Below are 6,408 nucleotides of genomic sequence, written 5' to 3' on the forward strand. Positions count from 1 at the left end.
AAACGAACCACGTCAGTTTGAAGTCCTTCCTACGCTGAGCAAACATAAAACAGACGTCGTCGATAAGAAGGGGCCAGAGCTATACATACACCAGAAGCACACACTGAAATGATCTGAATACATATAGTAGTGGATTCATGTTAAGAGCTACTGGTCCTTATTATCCTATCTCTTTCCTTCCCGTAGACGGCGACCTTTATGTTAATCTCATATATAAACTCGCACATTATCGAAATACACTGGCTAATTTTCACTAATGTTCTCAATTTCACTTTCATTAATTTTCGAACACTTTACACTTACAGGGACTCTCTCTCTCTCTCTCTCTCTCTCTCTCTCTCTCTCTCCCTCTCTTTACATCCGTCCTCCCCTGCCCCACCCCCTCACTCATGTTCCGGCTGGTGATCACAGTGGCTGCCGCTCCTGCCTCAACCCACATACACATCCATACACTCATCCCCTCACACACACACACACACACACACACACACACACACACACTTCCTCTTATTCCTGTATATCCACCAGTGAGACTGATATTCATACATATACTCATACTCACTCATAGCTCCAGACCTACGAGTCCACCCAACCCGACCCCCATCCATCTCCTTCCTACCTATACACTCGCAAAAGTCATAGGGGGGTTAGGAGGAGGGTAGGACACAGACAAGACAAAGACAGTGAAACAGAAGACAGTGGTACGGCGTAGGTCTGATTATTACTTCCGTCAATGAAGCTGGTTGGAGGTTATGTATTCACCAAAGTCTGTTTGTGTACAAGATGTCTCAGTACACTTGTTGTCGGATTTCGATGCAATCTGGTGGATAGGTGGGTAATGGTTTAAGAAAGAGTTTAGGTTTTTAGGTGAATCCGGAACCGGATGAAGAAATAAATAATTTTTACTGGCACTGGGGGAGGTATCTGAGACTGTGTAACAGGCCAGACTAAGACCATAGCATTAAGAGACTATGTAAAACAGCTTAAGTATTCGTCTGGTAGGAAAGATTAATTATATTAGTAAATCATAAATTTTACTGGCGTGGGTGAATATGTGCTCTCAAAGTGCTTTATATTTTGACTGTTGCGGCCTCCCCTACATCGCCCCCCCCCCCCACAATCTTTTTCAACCATTCACAAACCCACACTCTCACATCTCTGCAACCCCTCCCCCCACCTCCCTCCGGCCCTCCTCCCCTTATATCCATTCACACTTCCCTTCCGTATTAACATAAAATTATACTATACGGTAGTTCTTTCATTTTAACTTGGCTGAAGTTTTCTTCCTTCTGCACCTTATTTTCTATAACTCGATGACAGAATCAGATATTCCTACGGCTCTACATCCCTTATATAGCCCCTTTTCATGACTAAGCTATTTCTTGTGATAATCTATAATGTAAAAATCGGCTGTGCATCTCCCCCCCCCCTCTCTCTGTAACCTTGCAAGTTATCCTGCTGGTGGAGGGTGGTGACCAAGTGGGTAGGTTGGTAGATGGGTAGGGTGAGTGGGGTGAATGGACTGGAGTGGGCTTGGTAAGTGGAGTGGATAGGGATGGGAGAAGATTCGTAGGGTGAGCGGTGTAGGTGGTCACTGGATGGACTGGAAGGAGCTAATATATTATCACTTCTACAATGTTTAACTCCTTGCTGCAGCTTCATCACTGTCTAAATGCATTTTAATCATTTTCAATAATATGTGCACATGTCACATTAATAAATCTGCTGACGCTAAAATCCCTCTTAAGCTGATAAAATCATCTGGTGTTGCCCACACAAATATCTCTCGACAATGGTATTATGGAGACTGTATCTGAAAGCTTGTGGGATGGCAATCTCTTACTCCCAAAAGCAGGTGAATGTTGGGCTTGGGGTTAGGTCATACTGTATGTTTTAGATACGTCGTCTATGCAAAAAATTATAATTATTACATATCTGTACACTGTACTGGCCTAGTAAATGCCGTATGCATACATCTACTTTACATGTATCTGGTATGTAAAATTACATGAAAAAGATCTTAAATCATAATACAGTAATACAATTACAGTAACTCATGGTTTTGGCTGTGGTGAACTGTCAACTGGTGGCCGCCTCAATGCTTGGGATATCAGAGAGATGACCACTTCTCCAGTCCTCGGTAGTATAGTGGTTAGTATCCCCGCCTGTCACGCGGGAGACCGGGGTTCGATTCCCCGCCGGGGAGAAATAATGTTTTTTCCTCCTAAGGGAAAAAAAAAAAAATTACGTCACCTTAACGTCAACTAAATGTGACAATGATGAGAGATGGAACCCACCTTACTTATCATGGATACTTTTTAATTATCCAGAGTTATTTATTTGTTTTACTTGGTTTTGTATTTACTATGTTTAAGGTATATTTCTGCTTGTTCCTTTTCATTTTAGATTTTCTATTGTCACAACTGCTACTGGATGTAGAAGTTGACGCGTCTGATAATTTTCATAAAATATCGCGGCTGTTGTTGTTGTTGTTTCACTCCAGTCTGTCTGACCAAGCAGACCCGTCGACCATAGGTAAGCAACGGTTTCTCTGGGGTCGTCCTACAGGTACAGTATGGTGCATATACCGAGCAGATCCAACGCCCCCTTGTGGTAGCTGCAGTGCCTCCCACCAGCCCCGTGGTTTTTACGAAACAGGAAATGGAGCCGAACTGAGAACTTCCTTTCCTCTGATTAATGTTCGCCCCCTAACCAGAAAAGCTTGGATTTAGATCGCACTGTCACGTGTGTAAATGGGAGGCATGGCTGGTATGATGGCGTAAATCAGAACATTTTGTCGGCAAGGCGGGGCCCCATGTCTCGGTAGAGAGGTGGCCTGCAGTCCTTACGGACCCAGGTTCGAATCCTGGCTGGGGCAGGGAACAGTTTAAGGATTTGAATTTCATTTAATCAGGCTTTACTGATCTACCAGAAGACCCGCCGACATGTCGTGAAAATACCCCCGCTAATACCAATACACCAGTCCTGTATGAGACAGCCCTAGCATGTATTCAATATGGACGGTGGGTGTTAGCGCCGAAGTGGTGACATGTAGAGGTGTATGGTATGTAGGAGGACTGCTGGGCCTTGATAGCAGGCTGTGAAGCCTATGCCCAGAGTCGGACACATAAAAAAAAAAAAAAAAAAAAAAAAAAAATGTCACTGCCATGTTATCAGTGCTCTTCACAGGCTATACGACCCTGGTTGTGGGAATGAAGCTATTTCATGAAATTTCATAACTCCATTTCAGCACAGTTTCCACAATATGCACCTCGAATCAAATGCAGATTATTGTTGGGATATACCCATTCCTGATGACAGTTCATCATCGTCATCATCACCTTTTTAACTCAGCTCCCATATCAACGTGAAGATCCAAAACACAGCTTCTATTTTACTTGGGACATCATTTGGAATGAAAGCAAACTCTCAGGAATAATTCTGATTCATCTCCCTCCTTTAATGTAAAACGTATGGGGCTTCTTCCAGCACAAATGCTGGTCGGTGAGGTCGCCACAGACCTAAGCATCTACTAAAAAAAAAAAAAAAAAAAAAAAAAAAACTTTACAATAACATACACTGGCATCAGAACAGCTAAGAAGACTGATTATTTATGTGAAGTAGATGGTGACAAAAACAACTTTCAAGAGGTGGCACACAGTCGGCCTCATCACTGGCCAGCAAGACTATACTGTCATCACCAATTACTTTTCACTTTCCCTCCTCGGGTACCTGAATCAACACAGCCTCCAGCAAAATCCAGAATGACTAGATACGGTGCTCTGACAGCACAGCGACGCCGTAGCTGAACTTTGACCCTGACCCGCGACCTTGACTTTTGACTGATTTGCCCCCAAATCATATCAGTTTCTCCCATCGTCACATGCAATATAAGTGAAAGATTGACATAAAGTGGCCATGACTCATGCCTGCACCAAAACAGCATCACTTACTGCCAGCCCTATACCTAGTGTGTGTCAGTTTTGATCCAAAGGCGGATCAGGCATTCATGAATCGTGTTAACATATTCACGTTATTTTATTAACAAAGATACATATATAGAAACACATATAGCTATGTCTTCGGCGTCGCTAATAACAAGTTATGCTGTCACTCTCCCCCCTCCCCCTCAAAAGCAAAGAAACTACAAGGACGTTTTTACCACATAACACCAATATCTATGGATCATCGAGCAACGGTGCATGGAGGTGCGAGCGATGTGGAATGAAGAGAGGAAGGGAGGGGAGAGGGCAGGGGAGAGATGGGAGGGGATGGAATGGGAAGGGAAGAGGAGGAGAGGCGAGGGGAGGGATGGGATGGAGGGGGGACGAGGAGGAAGGTGACGGCAAAACGGGGAAGGCAGGCACATGCTAAGAAAAAGAATATGAGGAAATGAGGGAAAAGTGAGACAAGGAGAGGGAGAGAGGGAAGAGAAAGGGGCAAATGAACAGAGAAGAAAGGAAGTGGGAGGAGGGAGGGAAGCGAGGGTAAATGGGGGAAGGTGAGTGCGGAACTGGGAGAGAAAGAGCAGGAGGTGAGGAAAGGAATCACAGAAAGAAGTGACAAAATATAAAGCACAGGGATAATCAAAGCGGCATGGAATAATAAACATGAGAAGTAAATTTCTAATGGGGAAAATGACAGTACAAGGGGAAAATTACAGGAGGAAGATAATGATCTCTTCAACCGACGAATGTTTATAATAACTTATTCCTGCCACCGTTAGACGTATGTATTATGCCTAGTTGTGACCTTTGCAAATGAAAAGGTTACATACAGCCTTCATTAAGCCATTCACTCCTGGCATACTTTCTTAATCTGAATCAAATCGTTTGGTGCCTGCGAAAATTTAATACGCATGACATTCGTTAACTGAGGTGATATCATCCTACCGAATGAAGACAGTACTTTATATATACTGTATATATATATATATATATATATATATATATATACTGTATATATGAAGAGAGAGAGAGAGAGATTAAAGCTACCACCACCACACCACCTTGACTAACGAGCTGAACTATACACGTGGTCAAAGTATCTGAAGCCACGAACGCACACACAGCCTTTCCCTGGCCACACACGATGCTGTCTCTCTATCCTGCCCCCTCGTGGAAGGGTGGAGGCAAGGAGGTCACTGACAGAAAGCAGTGTGGACGGAGTAGATGGCAGAAAATATGGACAGAGAGGTACCGTAGACAGATAATGCTGACAAAAGTAACGAGGTGGAAAGTGTTGGCCGAAAGGCAGAGAGAAACTGAAGATAAGCACACAAAATTAGCAATGAGGCTGACGGAAAACATAAACAGGCAAACCACCAACACTGAAAGATCGGCATAAAGTACTGACTGAGAGAAAGGCAGACAAAAGAAAGTATATCAGTGGGAGGAGAGAGAGAGAGAGAGAGAGAGAGTCGACGTTGGGAGGAAGAGGGAGGGAGAAAAATACAGAAAAAGGAGAGAAAGAAGGACGGGAAAAGAGGGAGAGAAGATAAAGGAAGGCAGAGAAAGGGGATAATTAAGGAACACAGTAAGAGTAGAAAGGAAGAGGGAGAAGCAGGAAGACAGCGAGAAGAGGAAGAATGAATAAGGAGGAGGAATGAAAAGAGTACGAAGAAAGAGGTGCAGTGAGTGTGAAGAGAAACAAGGGAAGAGTGAAATGCCAGTGAGTGAAAATAACGTAGACAGAGGGTTGATATGGTGTAGCGTGGTGTTGTGTGGAGTGATGCTGGTGTAAGGGGGAGGGGCGGTGTGGTATGGTATGGTATGGTATGGTATGGTATGGTATGGTATGGTATGGTGTGGTATGGTATGGTGTAGTACTGTGTGGTGTTGTGTGCTGTGTTGTGGGGTGAGAAAGCAGTGAGTGAAAGGTGTGATGTGGTGTAATGTGGTGTGGTATGTTGTGGGGAGGTGTGCCTGTGAGTGGAAGGCAGGATGGGATAAGGTGCTATGGTGTGGTGTAGTATGCTGTGGGGTGGTGTGGCAGTGAGTGAGAAGCAGGGTGAGGCAGGGTGGTGTGGGGTGGGGTGGGAGTCAGTGAAGGAACAAGGGCAGCATTGTGAGGAGCCAGGTGTGTCGCCCCGCACCGCCAGGTAACTCCACCTAATGAGGCACCCCACTCTCATTAACACACATCAGGGGGCACCACGACCTATCCAATGCACACAGAAAGTTGAAGAGCTTGGATGAAATGTGGAAGGATGTGTATAGAAAGAGACAAAATATTTAAGTTGAAAGAGGAAGAGGACAGAAATAGAGAAAACATGCGAGATGAAATAAGGATGGAAGCGTACAGACAATGTATTACTTAAACTGTGAAAGTAGCATGTAGAATGGAAGAAAACTGTTAGATGAAGTATGGATGGAAGGGTGTACGATGAGACTGTAAATGTGAAGGGAG

General features: G+C 44.2%; 1 non-coding gene across 1 annotated transcript; it reads left to right on the forward strand.

Moving 5' to 3' along the window:
* The first annotated feature begins 2,134 nt into the window (after positions 1–2,134).
* TRNAD-GUC (transfer RNA aspartic acid (anticodon GUC)) lies at positions 2,135–2,206 on the forward strand. The gene has a single exon. It is a non-coding gene; the product is annotated as a tRNA-Asp (tRNA).
* Positions 2,207–6,408: the final 4,202 nt, after the last annotated feature.

Source organism: Coenobita brevimanus, chromosome 97 (genome assembly GCF_032717465.1).
Source record: "Coenobita brevimanus isolate Jiangsu-jjx chromosome 97, ASM3271746v2, whole genome shotgun sequence".
NCBI classification, from domain to species: domain Eukaryota; kingdom Metazoa; phylum Arthropoda; class Malacostraca; order Decapoda; family Coenobitidae; genus Coenobita; species Coenobita brevimanus.